Source organism: Patagioenas fasciata, chromosome 23, assembly GCF_037038585.1.
Source record: "Patagioenas fasciata isolate bPatFas1 chromosome 23, bPatFas1.hap1, whole genome shotgun sequence".
NCBI lineage: Eukaryota > Metazoa > Chordata > Aves > Columbiformes > Columbidae > Patagioenas > Patagioenas fasciata.
In genome coordinates this window covers 1,004,643-1,029,233 of record NC_092542.1, presented here as the reverse complement: position 1 = coordinate 1,029,233, position 24,591 = coordinate 1,004,643, and the positions used below count along the sequence as shown (strand labels likewise).

General features: G+C 48.4%; 1 protein-coding gene across 8 annotated transcripts in view; it reads left to right on the top strand.

Annotated features, from left to right (window-relative positions):
• Nucleotides 1-24,591, top strand: part of PRDM16 (PR/SET domain 16) — a 306,350-nt gene that overhangs the window by 123,599 nt on the left and 158,160 nt on the right. Inside the window, exon 1 of one of the 8 annotated variants that reach the window (XM_071798579.1) lies at nucleotides 15,206-15,274. The exons of the other annotated variants lie outside the window; for them this stretch is intronic. The gene's annotated coding sequence lies outside the window, so the exon portion shown is untranslated. Of the gene's footprint in view, nucleotides 1-15,205; nucleotides 15,275-24,591 lie in introns of those variants that run through there. 8 annotated transcript variants of the gene reach the window in all.

Genomic DNA, 24,591 nt, shown 5'->3' with positions numbered 1-24,591 from the left:
ATTCTGTGTCTCATGCTACATGGATCTTTGTCTTGGCTGGGTGAGAAATACATACCAGTGATAATTTTCACAAACGTCCGCTGGTGTTCGGCCTGTGTTTAGCCCGTTGGTTTTCATTGTTAAGGACTCTCCTACTGGCCGGTCCTCCCTGCAGTTGGAGCAGTGTTTGGAACAGTGTGTGTCTGTGGTAACAGAACTTACATTTCTATTTGAACATAAGAAAAATGCCCAAGAATTTGCCTCCGAGTTCCTGTATATTCACCAATTGCAGAATAGAAACCGTGTCATGTGAACGATGCATCCAACCAAAGGAGAATAACAGAGCTCGTATTTCAGTTGTTCGGAAGTCGCTTATTGCTGCAAGTTGAGAGCTGGGCTAGGAAACCGACTCAAGAAAACGATCCATTGCTTTCAGCTCGGCTGGCGTGCGGAGCCGTCGCTGCTGCCGCTGGAGCGCGGGGCAGCCGCACAGCCAGCGGGACAAAAGCCCCGATATTTCCATGTAAAGCACGATGTTTGTATCCAAGTTCTGTGTTGAGCAGTGAATCTCAGCTATTGCAAATGGGACGGTTTCCACTTTGCAAAGAATGCCTATGGTCGGTGCCGGGCTGGCCCGTTGCGGCGCCGGTCAGAGCAATGCAGCTTGCGGAACCCCCTTCTTTCCGCTGGAACGTAACAAAAGCCCCAGTAATGTGTACAGTGGGGAAAAGTATTGTAGAAATCGCACAGGGAAACATAAGCTCTTCTAAATGCTTTGGAGGAGACGGCTTGTATTTTGCATTGGTAACAAGTAGGGCACGACTTGTTTGCTTTTTGGAATGCTGAGCAGGTTTTTATGGAAGTATGTGTGAGGATTGCATTCCTGTTAGGTTTGCAGTGGACCCTGGTGTCTTCAAGGCAGTATCACCCTCCCCCATGAGCCGAAAGACTGACTAAAATAAATGCGCATCTTCCCAGAGTGGAGAAAGCTGTGAAAGGCAGCACACATACATGAGAAAACATTCTACCTGATTAAAAGAGAGGAGCGAGCACAGTGCCTTGCTCCACCAGATAGTCAGGATGTCCTTATAGCAAAAATTACATTTGTTCTCAGTTTTGCGTGGCTTAGTGATATGGCATGAGAATCTCTTCTGAGAAAGGGTCCATGTGGTGCTAGCGACCAGAAACAAAGTTATGCCCCAGTTCCCTGCTCCCTGGAGGCACTTAGTTGGAGGCTAAGAAGTGTTTAATTGATTAGTGACTTTCTTGTGGCTCCAGTTGCCCGTCTGTCCTGAGCCCTGCCTTGGCGCTGACACTCGTGGTGGCTGGGCCGGCCGCTGTGTTGTCCCTGGCTCTGCAGGTCCCTGCGGCAGGGACGGCCCAGCTGGGACAGGGGGGCCTGACTTCTCCAGGTCTCTGGGAAGGGTTGGAACTGTGCAGCGAACAATCCAGGGTAACCCACCGAACAGGAAAATGAACAGCCGAGGGGCTGCAGAGCACTTCAAGGCATCTGGGCCCAGGTTTTGCCGCCGTGTCAAGTGATTTTTTGTATCTACGAAATTTGCTCTCACTGCTGACTGGAGCAGCGACACGTGGTAGGAACCAGCTGAAACTTTTGTACTAAACCCTGCGGAATCTTCTCTTACGTTGGAAAAATTCTCTCCCCCAGACAAGCTGTGATTTCTGAATTTCCCAAAGCTGTTTGTAGGGAAAGTGGAGTTATTAGCAAGGAGATACCTGGTTTTCTAGAAGTAAATGAGAAAGTGCTGAAATGTTCCTTGCTCCTCGAGCGCTGGCGGGGCTTGGGGTTGTTTGGCTGTGGGTAGGCAGGCCCCTGCAGATCTGGGGCGCTTGTTTGTCACCTCAAAGCCGCCAGAGCCATCCCCTCCCAGCGCAGCTGGAGCTCGTGGTTCTGGAGGAGCCGCTGACTTTAAACTGCAGCGTGTTCATAAACCACCCCCATTTGTATAATGCAAGGAAGGAATATGAAAACACAGCTTCGGAGAGCTCTGTGAAAGATTCTTATTATCCTGCCCCAGATGGCACCAGCTGTACTCCTGGCCCAACACTAAATGGCTGCGGCTTGTGCCAAATATGTACTTGAGTGGGTTGTACATGCCCTTTACAAATAGAAGCTGAATGTTAATAGATACTGAATGAAACCCATTGCCAAACCAAACAGAGCCCCTGGATATATACAGGGCATGCAGGGAAATTATACATTTCAGCAACGCTTGCTGCAGAATGCGTGCAAAGGATTTCAAAGTGTTGGTGGATTTAATGCGGTCGCTGCTAATTCTCCGTATGCTAATGGCCGCGGGAAGATGCGGGAAGAAGAATGGGGAAAGGTTAAAGGACCGCGGCACTGATATCATGTAAATTCGGGATAGGGTCAGCGTCTGGTGTTGTAAACAACATCACATCTCGGAGTACATGGAGTTCTGATCCTTTCAGGTATTCGAGCCTTTGTCTGCTGATATAACGCTTGCCTGTCAGCCCCACGGTCAGAGGCCCAATCTTTTTTTCTTCAGTTGCTGAAAAGGTCCCAGCGCCACATCGGGGCAACACACTGGCTGCCTATTCTCCTTCCCCACGGAACGCAATCACCGGACAACTCTGCTATAATTCACTCCCTGGCCAGCCCTTTGAAAAGGTGGGCTGCCTCGGTGCTGTTAGCCCAGCAAGATAAATCATGTACTCGAAATTAACTTCCATTGAAAGGAAGGGGTGGAAGAAAAGCCGACTGGTCAGGCGGAGCACGCTAAAGAAAAGATGACTAGAGTTGATAAATGTCATTGCGGATAATTTGGGGGCTGTGATTAAGATCTTATCTAGGTAGGAAGTAAATAGAAAAGACTTAATAAAAGTCCTACCCAGGGATCCGTCCTTATGAACTTGTGAAGTTTTAATTTTTTCTAAGTGAATATTGAAGAGAGCACCGGAAAGGTCTTCATTAAAGGGAGCTGTTTGCAGGGCGCTGCCTGAAGGGATTTGCAGCGCGCCTGGGTGAAACTCTGCGTCTTTCCCCCGCTCCCTTTGCTTTTCCAGAGCAGAAAGAAAGCAGCTTTGTCTAGAAATTCCTCTAAAAAGTTAAAGGATAAACTGGGGGAGAGCTGGTGCGGATTTCTGGGGAACAATCATCTGTTTTTTCTCTCCTCTTTTTCTTTCCTTAATGAATGGGCTTTACTGCCATAAAATTCCCCACAAATAAAATGTAACCTTATCCCCAATATGTGTAAGGGAGAGAACGCAGAGGCCTGTTTGTCCATAAATTCGCATACTGTTCGCTCAGAAAGCATAAACTACCTACTATTTTTATTGTGCTGCCCAGAATTTGCTTTTATTATATTATTAGCAGTAGTTTGCTGCTTTTTTTTTTGGTTCAGGCAATTACTCCAGCAACCTGCGAGCAATGAGCAGCGAGCGGCAGTAAAGCCGCTGCCATGTGCGGGGACCCGGGTTGGGGACCCCCTCCCGCCCGCGCCGCAGTAGCGCCTGCGCAGCCCTTCCAAGGGCGAGCAAGCACAGCCGTCCCAACAGCTGGACAGCTGCTTTCTGTATGCAGGCTTCTGTTAGCTAATGAGAATGGTTAACGTTTTATTGAGGAGTGTATCCTGTGATCTATAACCTACCTAATCCAAATCTCTAAGGGATATTGAACTGCTAGAGGTTGCCAGAACCCTTGAAATGCCACCTCCTAAATTACCCAGGCTTCTTATTTACTTCCTCCGTATCTTTTTACTGCCTTCTCCAACAAATAGAACATATTTCAATATGAGAACTGGGTAATGTACTTTGGGGAAGAAAAAAAAGAGTGAAAAAGACCAGATACAAGGGCAGATGGGAAGGAGATGGAAGAGCCGGGGCACTGTGTCGTTACCTGACGGGGGCAGATGGGGTTTGGAGAGCTGGGGAGATGGAAGATGTTGGTGTGTCTCTGATCCCTTAGCGTACCCAAGGGCTCTTCCTGCTGCTCCAAAAGCAAATGGGAAAGGTGTGAAGAGTGAGTAGTTACACGTGGTGCATCTTTCAGAAAGACTCGGGTATTGAGTAAATTATTACACAGCAGAGAGGGGCAGAAACAGAACCTGCCCCCGCGCTCAGCCTGGAGGTGAAGGGACCTTTGGGTGCTGAGGATGTCCCTGCAGAAAATGAGCTGCTCTCAGAGCCCAGCTGAAGCTGCTCTTCAACACAGATCGTTTGTTCTGTGCACGCAGAGGTTGGTGTGACACTCACACTGTGCTCTGGTTGCCAAAATACAACGGTAAACCTGCTCTATCGGTTCCCATTTGGGAACCCTTGGGAAGGGCAGGATCCCCATGTTGGGTTTGGAACCCTCGGAAGGGCAGGATCCCCGTGTCAGGAGGGTTGGAACCCCTCGGAAGGGCAGGATCCCCATGTCAGGTTTGGGAACCCTCAGAAGGGCAGGATCCCCATGTCGGGAGGGTTGGAACCCCTCGGAAGGGCAGGATCCCCATGTCGGGAGGGTTGGAACCCCTCGGAAGGGCAGGATCCCCATGTCGGGAGGGTTGGAACCCCTTGGAAGGGCAGGATCCCCATGTCGGGAGGGTTTGCCGAGCACTGCTCCGGTGTCACGGGCTGTGCTGGCCAGAAGGTGCCTGAGCCGCAGGTTTAACTCCCAGGCGCCTGCAGCTGCCTTTGTAATGAAACACTCGGGTGTGTGGCTGCCCTGGTGCTTTCTTAGCCTGGGGAGAGTTGTCTTGCTTGTATTTATTGTAAGATCCTGCAATAACAAAACTCGTGCGGTTCCACTGGAAACAACAAACTCAAAAAGTCCATATTCCACTCAGCAAAAACATTGGATTCTTTTGTAGGAGCAAGAGCTGAAAAATCAAGTATTTTCTTTCTGTTTGTAAATTCCCCGTGTGCTGATGCAGATTTCTGTCTGCGTTCACTGTTTACAAGTATGAGGGAAAGCTTAGAGTTTAGTGCTTTATTAAGAGAAGTGTTGTGCCTCAGGGAACTGGTTGGGCACCACCTGCCATCAGTGTTGCTGGTCACTGGTACCACAGGAGACCCTGCTGCTGCAATGTGGGTTATCTGCCTTAAAAACAAACATAAAATGGCTATGAATGTTGGCTCTCAGACGATAAACAGACGCTGTTGCTGTGGTGTTTTCCATGCCCCTGAGCGTACAAGTACCAGTGGTCATGGTAAGCTTCTGTGCAAGCTGCCTACCATTCCTCCAGCTAGCAGGGAATGGTAAGGTCGAGAAAAACGTTTACATGGGAATCTCAGCAGATTTTAGAGATGTTTGTGAACTATTGCGAGATGCAAACGTCTCAAATATGAAACGTAAAAAAGAAAACTGACGTCTGTCAGGCGGCAGCGCGGGGCGGCCTGGTGGGGTGTGCAGCCGGGTGTTCCTGCAGGCCGCTGGTCGCTCTCTGCCCCGCTGGCAGTGCCGGTGCCTCCATCCTTCCCTCAAAGACAGGGTGAAGGTGGTTGCTGAGCTGACTGTTTTTCTCAGGTATTCTTGACTCAGATCCCCAGCCCGTCCTCTGCTGGCCTTTTCCATGGGTTTGCTGTAGAAAATGAAATGCTCTTTAGAAATTTCTCCACTGAAATCTAGTTTTGAATATCAAAAACATCCTTGTTCAGAACATAATTTGAGTCTAGCTCATGAATTCTTTCCAAGCTATTGACATCATCATTTTCCAGTGATCTCATCAGCATGTCAAAATCTCCCTTGTTAATGACTCTGAGAAAACTGTGGACCCAATAAACCCCGTGTCAGGTAAAGAATACAGCGAGGATTGGGAAGTGACAGATAAAGCAAATATCCTGCTCCTAAACAAACACAGCAGGACAGGAGAAGATGACAAATGATGGGATCGTGTCAGCTTGAAAACAGATTGGACTAATGGCATGCTGGACTTTGCACTCTGGGAGATCAATACTCTATCAGCCAGGAGAGCTCCAGACCTTGTGAATAGCGATTGTACGGACAGGAGATATTTGCTGATAGCGCTCGCTGCCGGCGCGGCGCGGTGGGCTGGCCGGGAGCTTTGCTGCGGCTCTGCCGAGCCCCTGAGCGCCCTGCCCGCTGCCACCCCCCGACATGTGGCTTTTGGGGGGACAGTTTGCTTTTTGTCCATTTTGCTCTCAAACGAGGCCCCGGAGGCTCCTCCTGTGCTGAGCGAGCGCAGAGCCCTGCTGCGGCTCACCCGGAGCACCGGCCCTGCCTTTGCCTGCCTTGCCAGGGCTGCTGGACACAGTATATTAAAAATACCCATTCCTGTCCTTGGAGAGCTTTCCCCTCCCCTCTGGCGTGCTCGAAAGGGTTAACTGCTTTCTGATAAATTACATTCTTCTTAATAGCTATAAGTTGTTTACCTGAGCTAATAAGATTAATGTCGTATCGAATATGGGGGGGGAAATCCCTTGGACAGATGAACACATGCTTTTAGATTTATATGCTAATCATCAGCAGCATGAAATTAACGCTAAGGAGACATTGTGGGAATGCTTTTCCTTGATCAAGAAAACAGAATTAACAAACTTCGGTATGATGTTATAATGATGTTACAGATCCCATGGAGGGGCTCAGGAGCGGGGTCGGGAGCTGCTCTCGCTCCCAGGGTTTGCAGGCTCAGCCCTGGAACCGTGTGTTTCTAACGTGGAGAGGTCGGGTTCAGAGCCCAGGAGATCCGGGGATTGCTTGTGCTTTTCCAAGGTGTTTATTCAGCTTTAAGGTCTCTTCAGAAAGAGGAGGAAAGGAGGCCTCCCGTGTGCCTATCAGTTTCTCTGTTGGTATTTCTCTCTACCCATTTGATATTTTAGATAAATAGGTATTATCTCATCTGAAGGAACTCTTTGCAAGGCAGCGAGGGTTTTTTTACTAGTCTAACCAGCTGCAGTTTCAGAAATGTATATATATAACCATGCTGTGGAAAGGCGGGGTTTAAATGAAGGCCGTTTAATAATAAAAGCAAATTAAATTCCAAGAAAAATATATAGAAATAAATCATGGGGAGATTTAGCCACGAACAACGTCAACATTTTTAATTGTGTGGTATTTAATTAAAATAAAGTATTCACAGTACTAAAATAACAGAAATTATATGCTGAGAATGAGAAAGTGAAGCTATTTTACATATATTTTAAATGCTGCCTTTGTTTTTTTCCTGATTTTTCTTGAACATTAGTGATTTACGTCAACTAAGAAGGAGGAAGACCCTCTCTTATTAGCTTTTCTCTCTTTTCTGTACTTTGCCCATAGCGTGTGCTGGGAGAAGCTAAAGGGAAGCAGAGCGGTTTGCGTTTCTGTTGGGGTTCTCAGCTCGGGCCAGAGAAATCGCAGCTCATAGGGGGCAAGCGCTGAGAACCCCAAGGCGCGCAGCTCCCTCCCGCCCAGCGCTGGCCAGAGCTGCATTGCTCCACCGACGCGTAATTGGAATCAGTTCATTTATGTAATAAATTAAAGCTAATTCCCCACTCACATGTCTCAAAGGAATCCACTAATTTTGTTTTCTTTAAGAAAATCAGAAAGCCTGGACGTGCCTGTGCACAGAGCGGTGGCCAGGGGGTCCTCACCTGTGCAGCACGAGGGCTTTGCAGGCCTGTATTGCGTGAAATGAGGGTGCTTGGCACTTTCAGGAGCATTTTATCTAAAATAGCAACTCTGCAAAGATGCCAGATGCACGTGATGAGCTATCTGTGGTGTATGGGCTACTGCAGCTCGTTACCTCAACAGCCAGCTGCACATGAAGGAGAGCGTCCGCGTCGGATTTGACAAGTAAAAATGCATCGAATCTGCCACAGTCATTTGTCTTTATTGCAGCCCTAATTTGAATGAAAGCACGTGCTAATAGAGGACACGGCTTAAGAAAACTCTGCGCGTTGGCGTAAATATCTTGGGGAGGGAGAAACCTGCAGCGTGATTGAGCAGCCTGGTTTGGCTTTGCTGCTGGCACGGGGTGCTGGGTCCTGCTGCCGTTTTCTCCGATGCCCAGCGCACAGAGCGCTGGTTGTTCCTGTGTGCCCGAGTCCCCAGCACGTCCTCCTGCGGGCTCACAGCACGAGCTGCTCGTCCAGGCGAGGGGGACGCGTTAAACCAAGTGCCCCCCGGCCGGTCGCCCAGGGTGGCCCATGGTGCTGCCGCACGGGTGAGCTGGGCATGGGTTCGTCCCTTCTGAATCCTTCTTAATTATCTTTAATTCTGGCTTTTAATGATATCTCAATTGAAAAGAACTTGGGCACAATTACCTTCTTCTGCATCTTTGTGAATATCCATGCGCTGGTTCGTTCAGATAGGGAGTGGGCTGGGAAAAAGTGGGAAGAATCTGAGAATTTTACCTGTAACCATTAAAACCTTGGGAGGAGTAGAACTGGAACTGAAAGCCACCTACTCGCTAAGATTTGCTTTAGTGTGGTTGCTGTTTGTTTGTTTTTTTCCCTTCCTTTTAACTATTTTTAATGTCGCATTAGGTGAAGTGCAGCTGTTCTTTGACCAAATTCAACCAGTGCAAGGGCTGTAAGATGTGTTGTGCTGTTGGGAAAGGCAGCCAAATGAGAAAAACTTTGTGAACAACATTAAGCTGTTCCATTTCACTCCTTTTTTTCTGCCCCCCACCCTTTCTTCCTATCTTCCAATATAGACACCAATGCTTTACACTGCATTGAAAAACCTGATACTTGACTCCCTAAGGTCTTTGAAATGTTTGTGAGCTCTGGTTTTGGTGACCAAGTGGAGGCACCTGAACAGGGCTGCAGGTTTTGCCTCTCAGATGCTGCTTTAACCCTTTTCCTTGTCTCTCCCGGTTCACCCAGCTCCTGTGTGAAACTGGGCGGCCCAGTCCCGGTCCGGCCGTGTGCTGGGGCTGTTCCCGAATTCCCTTGTGATGGGGACCTGGGAAGTTTGTGCTGGGTCGTATCTGAACACCAAGGCATGAATTCAGGTCTCTAGAGAAAGATGCCTTGTGCAGTCAGTACCCTCCCAGCCCCGTGAGAGCAATGTTAAGGCTTTTAGTATCATGCGTTCTGAGCCCCTAGGAGGCTGGGACTTACAACAGTCAGGTTCTAGTTAAACAACAAAATATACTTATATAGATAACCAAACCCATAGTAATTAAAGAGATGGATACAGTCTGGTTTAGACCTCTCATTTATTCAGTATTATTTAATTTCACAAATATTAAGTTTCCCTTTTCCATCATCAACACCCCTCCCATGGGATGCGCGTTACCACCAATTTCATTCTTCCGAAGCCTCGTTAATGTCACCAGTTGTTCACTTTGACTTATGGGCTTAACTTACCAGGGAATGGAAGGAGTGTAAATAGAGTTGGGCTGTCCTTGGAAGGCCCATCCACACCAAAAACCTCTGCACTAAACGAGAGCTGAGAAAGTCAGGAGGCTCCAAATGTGGTCGGGATGTACAGAAAACCCCCTCAAAAACTCGTGGCAGGAGACAGAACCTGAACCGAGCAGCGTAGCGGGACCACTTGTGATCACATCGTAAGACCAGGAGAAATATAATGCTCAGTAGCTAAGGAAAAGCGAGGTAGGTGGTAATTGGGGACTGGTGATTCCTCCCTTGTGTTGCAGCACAAGGACAGTCGCTCTAAGGACTCCAGACCGCAGCATCAGCTGAGCTTCACATAGGAGGCTGAATGCTCTTAAAGAAACACAGCAAGGGGCAAAATGAGCCCATCGATGACCTTTGGCTGAGCACCACACGCCTAGAAATATTTCCTGACCCTCGTAGTTTTACAAGAAGGTTTATAATACTGGCACCATAGTGGGATGGGGATTTAGTCAGAAAAAAACCTGTGTTTGACTCACGTGCTTGTGGCTTAATGAACATAGCACAAGAGTTAAAGAATTTCACATGCAGACATGAAGCTGTTAGCACAATAGTCAAGGGTTGTAAGTTTCATCCTTGCTATTTCTTCTCCGAATAAGAGCTTTTTTGTATTTAGATTAGCAATGGGATATAGTAAACTCGTTGAGATGTCAGCAGTCTGGTGTTGGGACAAGCTACATGGCTGGGCTCCTCTCCGAGGCTTCGGTGTGCAGTGGAAGGCAGGAGCGGTGCTGGGGAGAGCCGGGAGGTCCTGCCGGGTTCCCACATCAGGGAGTGAAGCCAGTGAGATGTGGCCATGTGTGCATGGACACAGGACCTCAGAGCGCCAGCGCACCCCCGCTGCAGGTACAGCAGGTACTGTGGACACAAAAGGATGAAGGACAGACGGGATTTTCTAGTACGAAGTTTTTCTGGGAACAGATAATACAGATTTTTTTGGTTGCATCTATTTTTTATTTGGTATAAAGTTTTGAAATTTCAAGCTGTTTGGGCAGTTACAACTACACATGTTAATTAAAAACAAAACAAACCAACAACAAGCAACAGGAAAAAGTTCCTTGATAGGGAACAAACCCATTTTTGTTGAGGCCTAAGAGGAGTCGGAGCTCTGTCCTGGAGCTCTCTGCCGTCTGCAGTGCCTCTCGCTTATTGAATAAGTGAAATGAAGCCCTTGGCGAGAGCGAGTGAGTGTGGGACAAAGGGCAGCAGTGAAAAATGAACACAGTTCCAAAATGCAGAGAAACAGATGTGACTGCAGCCGAGAAAGGAGGAAGGGGAGCCCATTACGGAGACCATACCAAGGGCAGGATTTAAAGCTGCACGACGTTTTGCTCACTGTGTTGCTACCACGCAGTATTTTACAGCCCCATCCTCCTCGTTATCCCCAACACTGGGGGACAGAGAGGCCACTTGGCCAACGACCTGAACATCTGAGGATTCTTGAGGAATATGCATCAAAAGAGCTGGGGCGGGGGGAAGGAGAAGGTGGGCGCTTATTAAGTCCTGCTAATGTTAGTGATGTATGGAGTGAAACATCATGAAAAATGAAAGCAAATCCTACTATAATCTTGACAGAACAAAAGGCTTTCAGTTAAAACAGAAAAACGCTAAAGCGGTATATATCAAACATAACTTTTATATTAAATGTGCATGTGGCGGAATATGGATCACATTATGAGAAATGTTGTTTGGCTTTTTTTTTCTTCAGCAAGCACCTCAAGCTCTTGCTTGGGAACCATTTGGGCTGTGCTGCTTTCTGTTGGTGAAATTAGATTTTCTCGTGTTTTGTAATTACAAGGGATTTGCCCATCTGCACTTGGAAGAGGAAAAAATTTTGCTCATCAGTCATTAAGTGCAAGGTTTACATGTCTGGCCGGAGCGAAAGTGGCTGTACTTCTCATTCATCTTCCCTTGACAGCGTAAAACCAATATATTGGAGCAGTTATTCTTCTTTTTAAAAATCCCACCTTTTAGAACCACTTAATGGTATAAAATTTATCTGATGACTTTCTTTGAGCACAACTTGCCCAGTTCTAATTACGTTTTGTTCCAGGAATAATATAATATAAGCCGGAGTTGGCAGAGGAGCCAAGTGCCCCCTAGCACCAGTCAAGTGCCTGCGGAGAGAATGGAGCTCTGGCCGCTCCTCCTCGAAGGGCAGTAGCTCCGCAGCAGCAGTTGTTTCCTTTAATGCATTTCATTTGTCACAACTGCAGCAAAGTCTCTTAAAATACCTCTGTCCTTAGCAGTGCGCGCGGCCCCGGCTGCGGCTCCCGCGCGGTGCCGAGTCCTGGCTTGGCAGGGAGCAGAATTCGTGTATTAGTTTAGGGCTCAAGCAACATAAACAAAACTCAAGTGGCTGGAGGGAAAAAAGGATCATTATGTGAGGGAAAAAAGTTAAACATCTTGACTCGCCAAATGCTGCAAATGTCTTATACCAGACTGTGTGTGTGCCAAGTTACAAAGAAGTCATCTGACCTGAGCGGGGAGAAGGGAAGCGGGTTGTGTTTCAGGGTGCGGAAATGCAATACACTAAAAAAGTCAAAAGGATTTTTCTAAATATAATTTTTTCAGCTTTTTTTTCTTTTTTTGGTCTTTAGAACTGTTTAAACAGAGCTGTGCCAAACGCAAAGAAGGGTTAAAAAGGAAGTTTCTGTTCCTTAGGATGGTGGGGGGAAACCAAAGCAGGAGCTCCAGCCGATTCCTTGCTGAGTGCCCAAGCAGAACATCGGCCCATCCTGGGCCGTCTTCTGGAGAGAAACCATGACAGATCGCGGGGAAAAGATTTCTCTATCCATCTTGTTATGTCACCTCTTATAAATCAGCAGCTCTTAATTAATTACATTCTTTTCATACCAAGACTTTAAAATTGATGAGGGTGTGCCAGTGTGTATTTATTGCTCATTAGCCGCATGACTCTCCAGAGTTTCTGTGCGCTATTCCCACGTGTTTAAAAACTCCGCAGCGCACTGTGGACATCTCATTTTACTCACTGTACGGGTGATTGTCTCAGTCACGGTGACTTAATTGAGTTGCTATCCTGCAGCAGACATAGGAGATGCAGAAAATGATTCTGCGTGTGTGTGTGCAGGCATTTTTACCTGTCACATGCGTGCACGTAAGTATCTGTACCTAAATGTGCATATATGGGGACCTCCGATTAATTCTGCTTCAGGACAGCAGCATATCTGGGAGATCACAGATGCACATATTCTGATTGATTTTCTCCCTTATAAATAAAATATGAAGTCAGCAGCCAGAGGGTTAATTCTGTAGGAAATCAGCAATAGCTGTTTGTTAAACAACCCTAAATATTTCTCTCTCCTATACTGATGTGCCAAAATTTACTTGAAAAAGAAATCGAGATGAAGCTGAAGTGGGTCTTTTAGCCAATAACAAGGCACAATTGATACGAGCTACAGTCTGAACTCCAGAGACTGATTCGGGCAAATGAAACAAGGCCAGGCTTAAAGGGGAGCGGTGTAAACCGCGCTCTGCTGGTGCCGCTGCACGGAAAGGTTGGGGGCGGTGGGTGCGGGTACCTGGGCAGACCCTGCTCGCCTGAGGAGGGGAGAGGATGCGCTGGAGGTTCCCAGCCCGCAGCACCGGGGCGACCGGCCAGCTGGAACCCGTCAGCGATGGGCAGGATATTGCTACTGCTGCTTGAGAATGGACAGAGCGAGGGACGGAGGGAAAGAGGCGGAGAGCTGAGTGAAAGATGGATTACCCCGAGGAGCAGCAGAGGAGAGAATGGCAGCAGCAGCGGGGAAGGGCTGCGGGAGTAGGTGTGGGGGGAGACGCCTGGTGCTGCAAAATTCCCGAATTGGTGTGGAAGTTAGGAGAGCAGTGGGGCTGCTGGAGCACCACGCAGCGCAGACCCGCAGACCCACAGCTCGCTCTGCCCACACTTGTGCACCAACCGCCAGTAAATGGGCTGAGGGTGGAAAGCAAACATCTCGCCCTCGAGGGAAAGAGGAGTCATCCCTCATTTAGCTTTTAATAACAATTATTTCTTATATTAACTGATGCTCAGCATTTTGTATAATCTGCTACCTATTCCATCCCATGATTTAAGATGCCTGACAAATGAGTATTTTGCAAACTGCTAAGGCACCTTGGCATTTCTTATTTCTGCTGTAAAATACAAAAATATGCTTTAAAAATTTATTTAAAACAGCTTTGATTTCTTACATAGCATTCTTTAATCTTCACACTTCAATAATGAGTTGCGGTACCTGCGGTTTAAGAATGAGCTTAGTTTTGTCCGTAGAAGGAGCTCCCCTTAAATCGTGTCTATGGGGCTATAAAGTGGCGAAAACTCAGGACTGTGCAAACCCATTTTTGAGATGTGGACTTGAGTTTTCTCGAGAAGCAAATGCTGGTAAGAGATGGTTTGCACCTATACCTGCTCTTTTTAGGATATGAGTTATTTTTATTGTGCCACTGGATTTTTGGATTCATCTTTGTGTGCAGAATTCTTTACTCAGGTTACCAGCAATTTCTTTAAATGCTGTAAAAATAAAGACTGAAATAACAGTTGAGTTTGGGTGTATCCAGTGCAACTCGCACTTTAGTTAGTTACTTTAGTTGCTTGAGTGGAGATTTGTCTGGTTATGCTACTTGTCCATGGCTTTTTACTTCATCCAAACCTGTCCTGTCCGGGAACATAACACAACTGATGTGTTCTCGGTATAGCTGAGGGTGTTTTCCATGCGCTCCAACAGTGGCTCTCCAGCTGCAGCAAAGCTCGTTCAGACACCAACACGTGAAGGATGCCGAGATCTCCGAGAGCAGAGCAATCCCGGCTTTTTGTGCCGTCCTGTCCTATCTGCTGACAGGAGGTGGCTGTTCGGTCACAGGGACGATCGGTGCATCTTCAGGTGGTCTCACACTGAGAGCGAGCTTCCCAACTGCAGTTCTCAGGGTCTGGAAGTTCTTGTAAAGCAGAGTTTTAAGTTGGTCCCGCTTTGCTCTCAGAGCAGCCGCTCCGCAGCGTGATCCCGTGGGCCGGTACCCGCACCCAGAGCTGCGCAGCTTGGGCCTTTGGTTGCAGAGAGGGTGGTAACGTTGAGATGCGTTTGGTCGGAGTAGCTTGTTTATTTCAAAAACAATGACACAAGCAGCTCCTGAGGAGACCTGAGCTGTGGTAGAGGTGCAGTTGAAGCCCCTGATGGTCGGGGCTTGCAGTGACTGAGGCTGGGAGCAAGGAAACAGCTCCGGGTTTGTGCGGAGGTGCGAAGCTCAGCATAGCTCCAAGCCATAGCATCTGTGTTATGTGCAGGGTGCTGGAAATGGGTGCTGGATGCACCCCTGTGGATGCTCGTTCGTGGTGGGCCAGGCCTCCATCATCCCCGCAGCAGCCGCCCGCGGCCGGGTGCCTGGGGACCCCCATGTCTGCAGCCCCCCAGCCCTGGCAGGAGCCGCCGTCACCCGTGGCCCCCCAGGAACCGTCCCTCACGCAGTGTCCTCCTCCAGCCCTTGCTGGGAAGGGGCCCTGTGCATTTCTTGCTGCTCCGCGCAGCTTTTTCCTGCCCGGGCGCCTGCTGTGTGTGCGTGGTGCAGGGCTGGTGAAACACAAGTCCGGGCTGAGCCCCGGGGGGTGCAGCAGCCCCCGCTGCCCTCCCGGAGACTAATCTGTGACAGGCAGACAAGGCCCCTCACTCAGCAGCTCACCGGTGGAATTTCTCCCGGACTAATGGAGTGCGGAAACCGGAGTCCCTCAGCTGGAGCCACATGTTGTGCTGCAGCCGGGGGATGGGGCCCTGCCCGGAGCCGAGCCCGGGCCGCCCCCCCCAGGGGCCGGCCCCGCACTGCCCGTCCCGCCGGGGCGCTCCCTGTGCCGGGTCGGGCCGGTTCCGTCGCTCCGCGGGTTCGAGCCCGGGCTGCGCAGGTGCCTGTGTGAGCGGCGGGGCCCGGGGAGCACCGTGCGCCTCTGCCCTCCGCTTCTGCACACTTTGGGCCCGCTCTGGTAAGTGTTGAACATTTGTAACTTGCCTTTTTTTCCCCTTTTTCCTCCGTGCGGGATGATGAAATGATAATGAAATGCCGCCCGCTGGAGGCGACGTGCCAGTGCCCGGCTGCAACGCCGGCATTAGCCTAATTCACTAAGTGCTAGATGCCCGCTTTGTTTGTGTGGAGCTTGCAGCCCTATTGATGTCAAGCAGGCTGTTAAAAAGCATAATGACATGGCATTAGAGACCCCGAGAGCAATTAACAGGCTGCTTAATTAGCAAAAGGAATTAGAATTTGAGTGGCTGATCTTTGCTTAAAGACTTGTAAAAAAGCTGGAGCAGTTATCTGATTATGCATTGATCAAACAGGCTAACCCTGTCCTTAGGTAATTCTCTTCCCTCCATTGTGGTCTTTGAATATACAACTGTTTAAATATTCTGACCTGCCCCAAGGAAGCCGAGGGGAGCTGCGCCCGTGGGGCCGGGGCCTGGGGAGATCCAAGGCCTGGCTTAAGGGCTGCGGCCCAGGCGAGGCCTGGCTTAAGGGCGCTCGCCTGGGCCGCAGCCCTTAAGCCAAGCCTAACTAAGGGCCCCAGCCAGACACACGCAGGCTCCCAGCGTCTCCACTTCAGCTGTTGGCAGCCGGCGAAATGCAGAGTGATTGATTTTTGCACAAACGCGTGCACACGCTGTGTTATTTGTCCTGCCTGCCTTCGTCTCTCATTCGCTCCGAGCGCGTTACGACGCTCTCCCTCACCAAATAATTGCCGAGTTGCAGTTGGGGCAGGAGCGTGTTGGGCAAGGGGACAGGAGTGTGGGTGTCCTAAGATGGTTGTGTTTAATTTAGGTGGTACTTGCAACAAAATAAAGGTGTTGAAGTAGGGGATAAGTGACCAGACAGAAGAGCAGACTGGAAGCCTCCGGGAGGCCGTGTCGGTGGTGGCTGCTGCGGAAGGTCAGAGGGGACGATCACAGGGTCTCTGGCTGTGCCGCTTGCCTGACCTTGCTGTGCTTTTGGCAGGCGGTTCCCTATTACTGCGTGGCACGGAGTTATTAAAAAATCCATTAAGGGTTGTGTTTGTGCTTGCCAGAAACCCACCTTCTCCAAAGGTGTTTTTACACAGTTTTTCTTGAATGTTGTTCTGCTCTTTGCTGTGGCTTATTGGGAAGATATTATTTAACGTTTCTCAGTGCAGCAAATACATGGTTTTTATTTTCTGGGTTTGTGACGGTGAGGAAGGAGAATTAACCTTCGCAAGGCAGGGAATTCTGCTGTGCCCAGCGTGGTTTTCATTGTTTCACTTGTGAAAGTTTTCCTCGACCCAAGCTTGATTGTGTTTAGTTCTGACAATTTAAGTTTGGAAATGTTGGTTGTAAACATAACCACCGGGGCTCTAAAAGGCCACCTTTGGTTATTGTTTTCCTTTTAATAATCGTATTTTTCCCCTGTCTTCTAGATGGCTAGAAAGAGAAAAATCACCCCCCAGCTTAGTGAATAAAACCCATCTATACCAATTTCCTTACTGTGGATACTGCCTGGGAGTGTCACTGTCCTGCGGAATCCTCTGCCCGTGGTGCAGGTTCTAGTGAGAGTCTGATTGGTTTCTGATGCTCTGAAATGAGTAAATTGCAATTTGGGTTGCAGTAAGTCTGCGCTTACGGGAGAATTATTCTGTAGGGAAATATTTATTACTTCACTGCGAGTTCGTGTGAGAGAGATCAAATCTGTATTATATTTCATGCCGTAGAATTCACTGAAATGTAGAATGCGATCAGACTGAAGTCAATCAGCTGAGCCTGAGCTCATTGACAGCACTTTGCAAATCCACTCGTCTCATGCTCTCCTGTCCTGAATGCAGCGTTTAGGGTGCTGTGAAGCCGGGGGTGCTCTTTGTGTGTGTGGGGGGGTTTGCCCTTTTCCCCCCCCTCTAGAGGTCCAGGTCCCTGAGGCAGCGGGAGGGAGCTGGGCTGTAGCTGTTGTGTTTCCGTGGGGCTGTAGCTGTTGTGTTTCCGTGGGGCTGTAGCTGTTGTGTTTCCGTGGGGCTGTAGCGGTTCTGTTTCTGTTTCCGTGGGCTGTAGCTGCTCTGTTTCCGTGGGCTGTGGTGCCATTGCCAGGGAACCGTGGGCGCTGCCGTTCCAGGTCTGGCTCCAGACCCGCTCCGCGTCGGCAGAGCCCTGCTCCTCGTTTAGTTGGGATCGCTCGTGTCTTCAGGGACCCGGCCAGACGGGCACCAGTCTGCTCTCAGAACAGCCTGTGTTGCACACAAGCATTCCCCTCATCCTTCTACGTTAATGACATATTTCTCCAAGAAAAATGCTGAGTCTTTTCCAATAACTGCAAAAGTGTATTTGAAATAAAAATCTCATTCCTCTGGAGACTTTGCTCACTGATAAATGGGCTATTATGCTGTTCAGCCAAAGATGATATTCATATTTTCCAAAAATTGAAAGAACATATTAATAACTGATCCTGTGTCTTAAGTTCTGTATTAAGTTGGATAGAACATATTTTTAAGAAAAGGAAATTACAACAAAGCCCCATTTGACATGCATCACTGGGTAAATAAGTGTGTAAAGTTATGCTTGTGCTCAGATGTTTGTAGGATGACAAATTAATTGCTCTGAGCCTACTCTGCTAAAATTCCATGCAGTTTTTGGCTTTCTCAAAGCCTTTATCCTGAAGTAAATGAGAAATGTTGGTAAAACCTTTTCCGCAGGGTGTTTCTGGTCATCGGGATCAACCCGATTGTGGGAGGGAGAGGCAAACACCCAAGCCCTGGTATCGGACTCAGACCAGAGGCTCCCGTGGCTGTTTGTCATGACGTTGTTTTGGGCTGTCTCAGTCACTTTAATAGGATGTAAAGAAGTACAAAATATTAAAATTAATATATCAAGAAAAGAAAACTTGAAAGTATCAGCAGGATGGGTGAATCACCTTCCCGATTCTGCTTTGTTTTGTGCTGCTTGCTCAGTGAGTGGATGCTTTTGATCTCGGTATAAACTTCAGCACATACAGTTTAAGGTAGCGCTGTGCTTCCGGGTGTCCTGTCTGTGGAAACCTATGGAAACCCACACCCCAGGAACGTGAGCACTTCGGAGGAATGGCCTTCACTGGAGCCAAAAACCAGGCTTGTCAAGATACCTACAGCTGATCCATGAGTAACCTGCAGAATGAGAGACGTACCCTGTGCCCTGTGACTGGGTTTGTTTGGAGTTTAGGACGTGCTGTTCTCCAGGACCAGTGAAAACTGCAGGTGTTGTGGAAAAAAGGACCTTCAAGGCTTGTACTTCCCCCAGATGGCTTTCTGCCTGACCTAGACTTAAACCCCCCACTTTATCGAAGGGCCTGTTAATGAGAGATGTACAAGGTTTGAACCAGTTTTGTAAAGATTAAAGGTGGGTCACTGCTTTCCTTTTCATTTTCTCCTTCTCTGGAGTCAGCAGTATTGCTATTTTGCCTGCACCCTAACCCGGGCTGTGCCAGCACTGTCCCGAGTGCGCTGTCGGAGGCGTCTGCCCTGCGTTACGCAGCTTTGTGATGCCGGGCTGGCGCTCTGCTGAGGCGCAGACCAATTCAACCACCCCAGGTTCAAGTAGCACTTGTTAACACTCACTGGAAAATTCTCCAGCTTAGGCAAGAGCTCTCAGCGTGTTTTTGCTCGCTGGACTTTGTCACACAGCTCCTGTCCCCGCAGCTGCAGCGCCGGTTGTTCTGCTCCCTCGTGCTCTTGTGTGTGCCCAGCAAATTGTCCATTTTCAAGCTTGCCAGGTGAGCATCCCACTGGTTCCAAACATTTTGCTCTGGCTGCAGTGGGTCAGTTCAAGTGAAGAAATTCAGGAGCTGAGTCTCTGCTTGCAGGTCTGCAGCTGTGTGCACGTTCACAGCCTCGGTCAAGGTTCCTTTCCTTTAAGGCTTCAATAGTAAAGCAAGTTTAGCAGGAACTCAAAGCAAAATCGTATCAGTCTGTGAAGAATTAGATGAGCACATGGAAAAAAAAATAATTATTAAGATTGTTCATTCATGTTCTGAAGGATCCCAAGTAAAAATAACTATCTTCCTTTGCTTGATCACTTTGAGTAATTAGTTACAAGGCGATTTTGGGAGCTCTTTCCATAGTTGTCTAAAGTAGTTACCTGCACGCTTTGCTCTCTGGGGGAGCAGAGAAGAAAAGGGAATAAAGTTCTCAATAGTGCCAGTTTAGGGACAGGAGGGAGGGAATTTAAATTGAGCTGGTGGAGCCATACCGGTTTAGGCAATCTTGACCTAATTAGTCTAATGGAACATAGTCCAGCACTAAGCATCTCTGCTCAGGTTTTTCAAAAAGTAAAGATTAAATTTAAAGAGATTAGACAACTTTTTTTCTCCCCCCCCGCCCCCCATCCGCAAGATATTAGCTGTTCAAAAATGACAAAAATGTCCTTAAGCCTGTGTGAGGGAAGGGTGACCAAACAGCCGGGCTTTGTGCGGCGGGGGAGCCGCGGCGGCCGGGGCGAGGTGCTGCCCGGGCACGGCGCGCGGGACCCCAACGCGACTTATCCAGCGCCAGCAAAGCGAAGCCGCCCGGGCATTAGCGGGGATTAGAAGCCGAAGTTGCTAGCGCAGCAGTGAAAACACTGGCCACCCACAAGGTCTGTCGGAGAGAGAGAGCTTTCCCTAAATGAGAGGAGAGATCGGGGCAGCGATCTTCCCAGTGCTAATGTAAATGAGCCCCGGGTTCGTTCTGTGAGCGCTGAGCTGCTGTTAAGGTATGGATAACAGATGCCATTGACTTGAAACAGCACTTGAGCTTCTGCATGTTCACGTGGCCTCCGAAAATGAACAGAGGTTCCTAAATCTTAGCCCAGGTGGTTTGGAGGCTCTCGTGACAGGCACGTGGGACAGCACAGGCCATGGGCAGCTGTCTCAGAGGGACGCTAAGGGTGGATTTGCTGAGGCACCACCTGATGCTGCTGGACGTGACCAGGTCGTCTTCAGGTGCTCACTTGTTGATGTTTGAATGTTTCATTTAAGGGGATAAAAGCTGCTCAAGCAGACGCGATACTGTGGGATTTCACATGGGGATCGTAGTTCTCAGTCCAGGGGGGTCAGACACAGGGCATTGTCCCACAGCTTCTCCTGCCCTTGGCTGGTGGTCCATGCGAAACGAGTTGGTGACTTTAAACTGGTTCTTGATAAACATAACTGTATATTACAGACCCATCAACTTGATGTGCAGTAATGGACTTCCATATTTTAGTGATTGCGCTGGCCATGAAGGATAAATTGTGTTGTCATTTTATCTTGCCTTTCATTTCCTGCCTTTCTTTTGGTGAGGAGATTGCAAGACCTTGTGTCATAGTCTAATGGACTTTCGGAATAGTGCAGTGCTTACTCAGGATCAGCCTGGCCGCGTGTAGATGTGCACGTGGACATCATATGGACATCCCGACTTCCAAGAAACTCCAAATGCCTATAGTGAAGGAAGACTTCTTCAATGTTACAGTGTGGGGTGGAGCACGGGGGCGTTTGGGTCATCTCTCCTTATTTTTTTTGTAATTTTAGATGGACAGATTGCTGGGGGGGTTTGTATAACTCTGCAGCAGAATTGTCCCAGGAAATTCTACATGGAGTAGCATTAGCAGGGAAGGTGTGCTCAAGCTGTAAACACTGTGGAAATTCCTTTCTGTAAAACATGTGTCAAAACGTCAGGTGTCCGAGTAGCTGTGAACCTTGGAGTTGTAGATCCAAGCACAGGACAAACTCCATCGTCCGCGGCAGACGGACGGAACAGCGAGGCACGGCAGTGCCGCTTTCGGACAAAGGTGGGAAGGTGGGGAGACCCTCCCGCTGCACCCCCACAGGTGAAGCCTCGTCCTTGCACCTGTGCCTCTCGTGACCCTTAAATACAGCTACACAAAAAACATGGAATGTCCTCAGTGTCTTCATCAAGTCCCGATTCTATCCATAGTTTTTTTATTAACAAACCCTTTGACTTTGAAGCCTCAGCTGAAATACTTGTTGACCTTTACAAGTGAATCAGCGAGACACTAACCATGTGAGGTGGGTCATATGGAACAGATTTAGATACAAACTCATATCCTCCTACCAGAGGAATGCAAAGTCTCTCCCGATCCCTTCCACAAAGCTGCATCATGTGTGCCAGATAAATCCAAGGGACAGAAGGGGCTGCCAGACAGCAAAGGACAATAACCTGCTATCTCAGACAAAGCGGCCAGCGCTGCTTTGGGATTTCACTCTTAAAGGTGTAGGAACCTCCTCCTGTGGCCATTTCAATTACTAACGAGGCTGGTGGGAAGCGGAATGAGGAGGGGTTTATAGCTGCTTCAAATCTGTGGTGGTCTGGCAAAAGTCTAAGGGACCGTGTGAGCACGAAGGTGCCTTTGAAAAACTGCGTAAGATTTTAAGAAGTCGGAAGCAATAAAAAGTTCAACTTTTCTCTAACCGCAGAGCATCCGGAGAGAAGGTCCCATCAGTTCTTGTTTTACACACATGAAGTCATTTCTTGCTGTAGCAAATCAATGAGCTTGGAGGTGAATTTTCTCGCTCCCCGTCATCGCTTGTCCCCGTGCGGAATGCGTGGCTGGAGATGTGCTGCTCACACAGCTCCGTGCAGCAGCCCCGTTGGGTCCTCACCGCACACATCTCGTGTTCCTTGTTCCGTTTGATGATGCTGAATAAAGGTTCTTTGGATTCTGGAAAGAATGTTGGGAAGATGCAGTTGCTGTTGTGCTTGCACGGTCCATTAATGGGAAGAGCATCTTTAAAGCCTTAGGCAGTGGTGCAGCCGATGGGGATGTTTTGTTGTCTCCCGTTGTGCGGGGGAGCCGCTCCAGCGGGACAGGTTGACAGTGTGCAGACCCTGCTGATTAAGACGTTTTTCCCCAGTGAAAAAGGGAAATGACGTCTTCCCTTGGGAAGGGGAGGAGGAGTTGGACAACAGAGGACCATTATGGCCATCTTCTGCTGCTCATTCTGATGGAACCCACAAATCCAGCTGACAGAGATCACGCTTAAGCTTTTGACAGAGACAAAGCTTAAGGCGAGCCCATTCTTTAGTATTTAATTTGACAAACTGTGACTAACCATCTAAGTGCTTCCTGGGCAGTACCGTGGTCCTTCATGAGTCCTCGTCCAGCTCTCCCATCGGTGTCTGCAGGGCGAGCCCTGGGTACCCTGCTTTTTGGTGCCGAAAGGCAGGAAAGCGAGACAAACCTGTGCAGTTCCGGTTAGAGGTGTCAGACTCTTCGCCAGCATCGTTCTTCATTCCCTCATTTCAGAGCTGTTTCTTTCCAAGTGCTTTTGCCTTAGGACTGTACAACTCTGACCTCTGGCACCGATATTAGACCTTTAATTACGTCTGCTAGACAAATGTGTCACCTTCACCTTGTTTGCGATGGCGCGGTGGGGGTCCCGCGGCCGCTGGCCTGGGAGCGCTGGCTTCTGACAGTGCTGTGAGCGGGGAAGCATTTTAAGCCGTTCGTTGTATAATCATCCCTGTAAGGTGGTGATTTTCTCCAAATGAATCAGCAGGGCTTGCGTTTCATCAACAAGGACACATGGGTGTTTTCCTGAGATGCCAGGGCTCGGTGTTCCATGATAAGCTGGATTCTGCAATTTATCTGATTTGGGGGATTTCAATAACTTTGGCCGGCACAGAAGTAAACGAACGCTTGACCTTGGACATAATAGTGGGAGCTGTAGCCCCCGTTGGTGTTGCTGACAAAGCAAACAGTTTAAACATGGAAATGATGATTTTCTTTCAGTATTTATCCTTTTTTAGTTCACCTGTTGCAGCAGAAAAATACAGCTTGGGCTCCATCTGCACCAACCCTCCGGTTATTAATATTCCTATTAAGGAGCGATGAGGATAAAGAGCAAATGGGAAAGAATAGGAATTTCGTTTGCTTGCTGGCACTACAGCGTAAAACATTATTAAGATGATTTGTTAAATAATAGAAAGGGTTTTTCATTTCCTAATTTTCCAGCTGCAGCTAAAGCTATCTCCTGGCAACCCGCTTCTCATTCCTTAATATTTAGACTTATGGACCAATTTGAGAGTATTTTCTTTCCCGCTATGATTAATGCTTCTATGAAACAATGTCATCGCAAGCCATCTACCTACCTTGTCAGCCTGGCATCAGTCTGGCTGCGCTGGGCTGTAATTTATGGCTTCAGCCAGTAATTTGCAAATCTAATGTTGGGGAGGCTATGAGGATCTGAAATTTGAATGCTTTTCACTGATTTGGTAAATATCTCCTCCATTAGTAAAACAAATGGCACGGGGATCAGACATCATCTCCAAGGCTCAATAAATATTTTATCAGCCATAATGGAAATTGTCAAATTGATCTAATTGTACAATACGTTATCAACAAGATATCAAAGTTGGACGTGGCCTCTGCACTTGTCTGTCATTGCAGCCTTTTGTCTTGAGCAGCGACTTCTGGGAGAGGAGCGGCAAAGTGCAGAGTTCAGCGCAAAGTGGCGCGAATAACGTACGCGGTGAACATCCATTCGGAAGATAAATTCGGGAGAAATAATTAACTCTCCCCGGCTCGACTATAAAGCAGGACCGCAGAAGGTTCGTGTAAATCTCCCAAATGGTAACTGGTATTTTTATGTCGAACCTGTGCACGTCGATCTCATGCATAAAGGCAAATGATCCATCACCGATAGTGCTTTGGAGGCAGCACCCACGGCTTTGTTCCTTGTAGAGGGAGCCGAGTGAATTTTGGTTCTCTGCAGCAGCTGGGGATTAATTAATTTATTAAAAAATCTTTAGGAGAAAAATGACCTAACTTTAGCTAAAATGGAATATAATTATGACTCTGCTCAAACTCAGTGCAAATGGTCAGTCGCAGGAAAGCCAAGTTTGTAAATGGTGAAAGATAGTTCGGATGCTGAGTTTTAACATGATAAAATGAAAAGGCTTTGCTGTGCTGTTGAACTTAATCCTATAGAGATGTTGAATTGAATATAGCTCTTTTTGGGTCTTTTGTGTCTGGGGGTGGGGAGAGGGAATCCCATCCACTGATAGAGAAAAAGGCATTTAGAGAAAAACGGTGAGAACAGTTTCTCATTCCGGAGTGTTCTGGGCAGTAAAGAGCGAGGGAGCCAGCACACAGCTCCTGTAGTTGTGTCCATTTTTTCCCCATCACTCATGGTCCAGGAGCCATAGGATGCTACCTCGGGTCCGCTTCTCTGTGCCTCAGGTTGCTTATTGCTAGAAATGAGGGTGTCAGGCCTCGGTGCTTCAGGAGCTTGCAGACATTGCCCAGGCGCTTGGGAGCTGGAACAAGAAGGTGCAGAAGAAATGGAAGCGTCTTCCTTTCT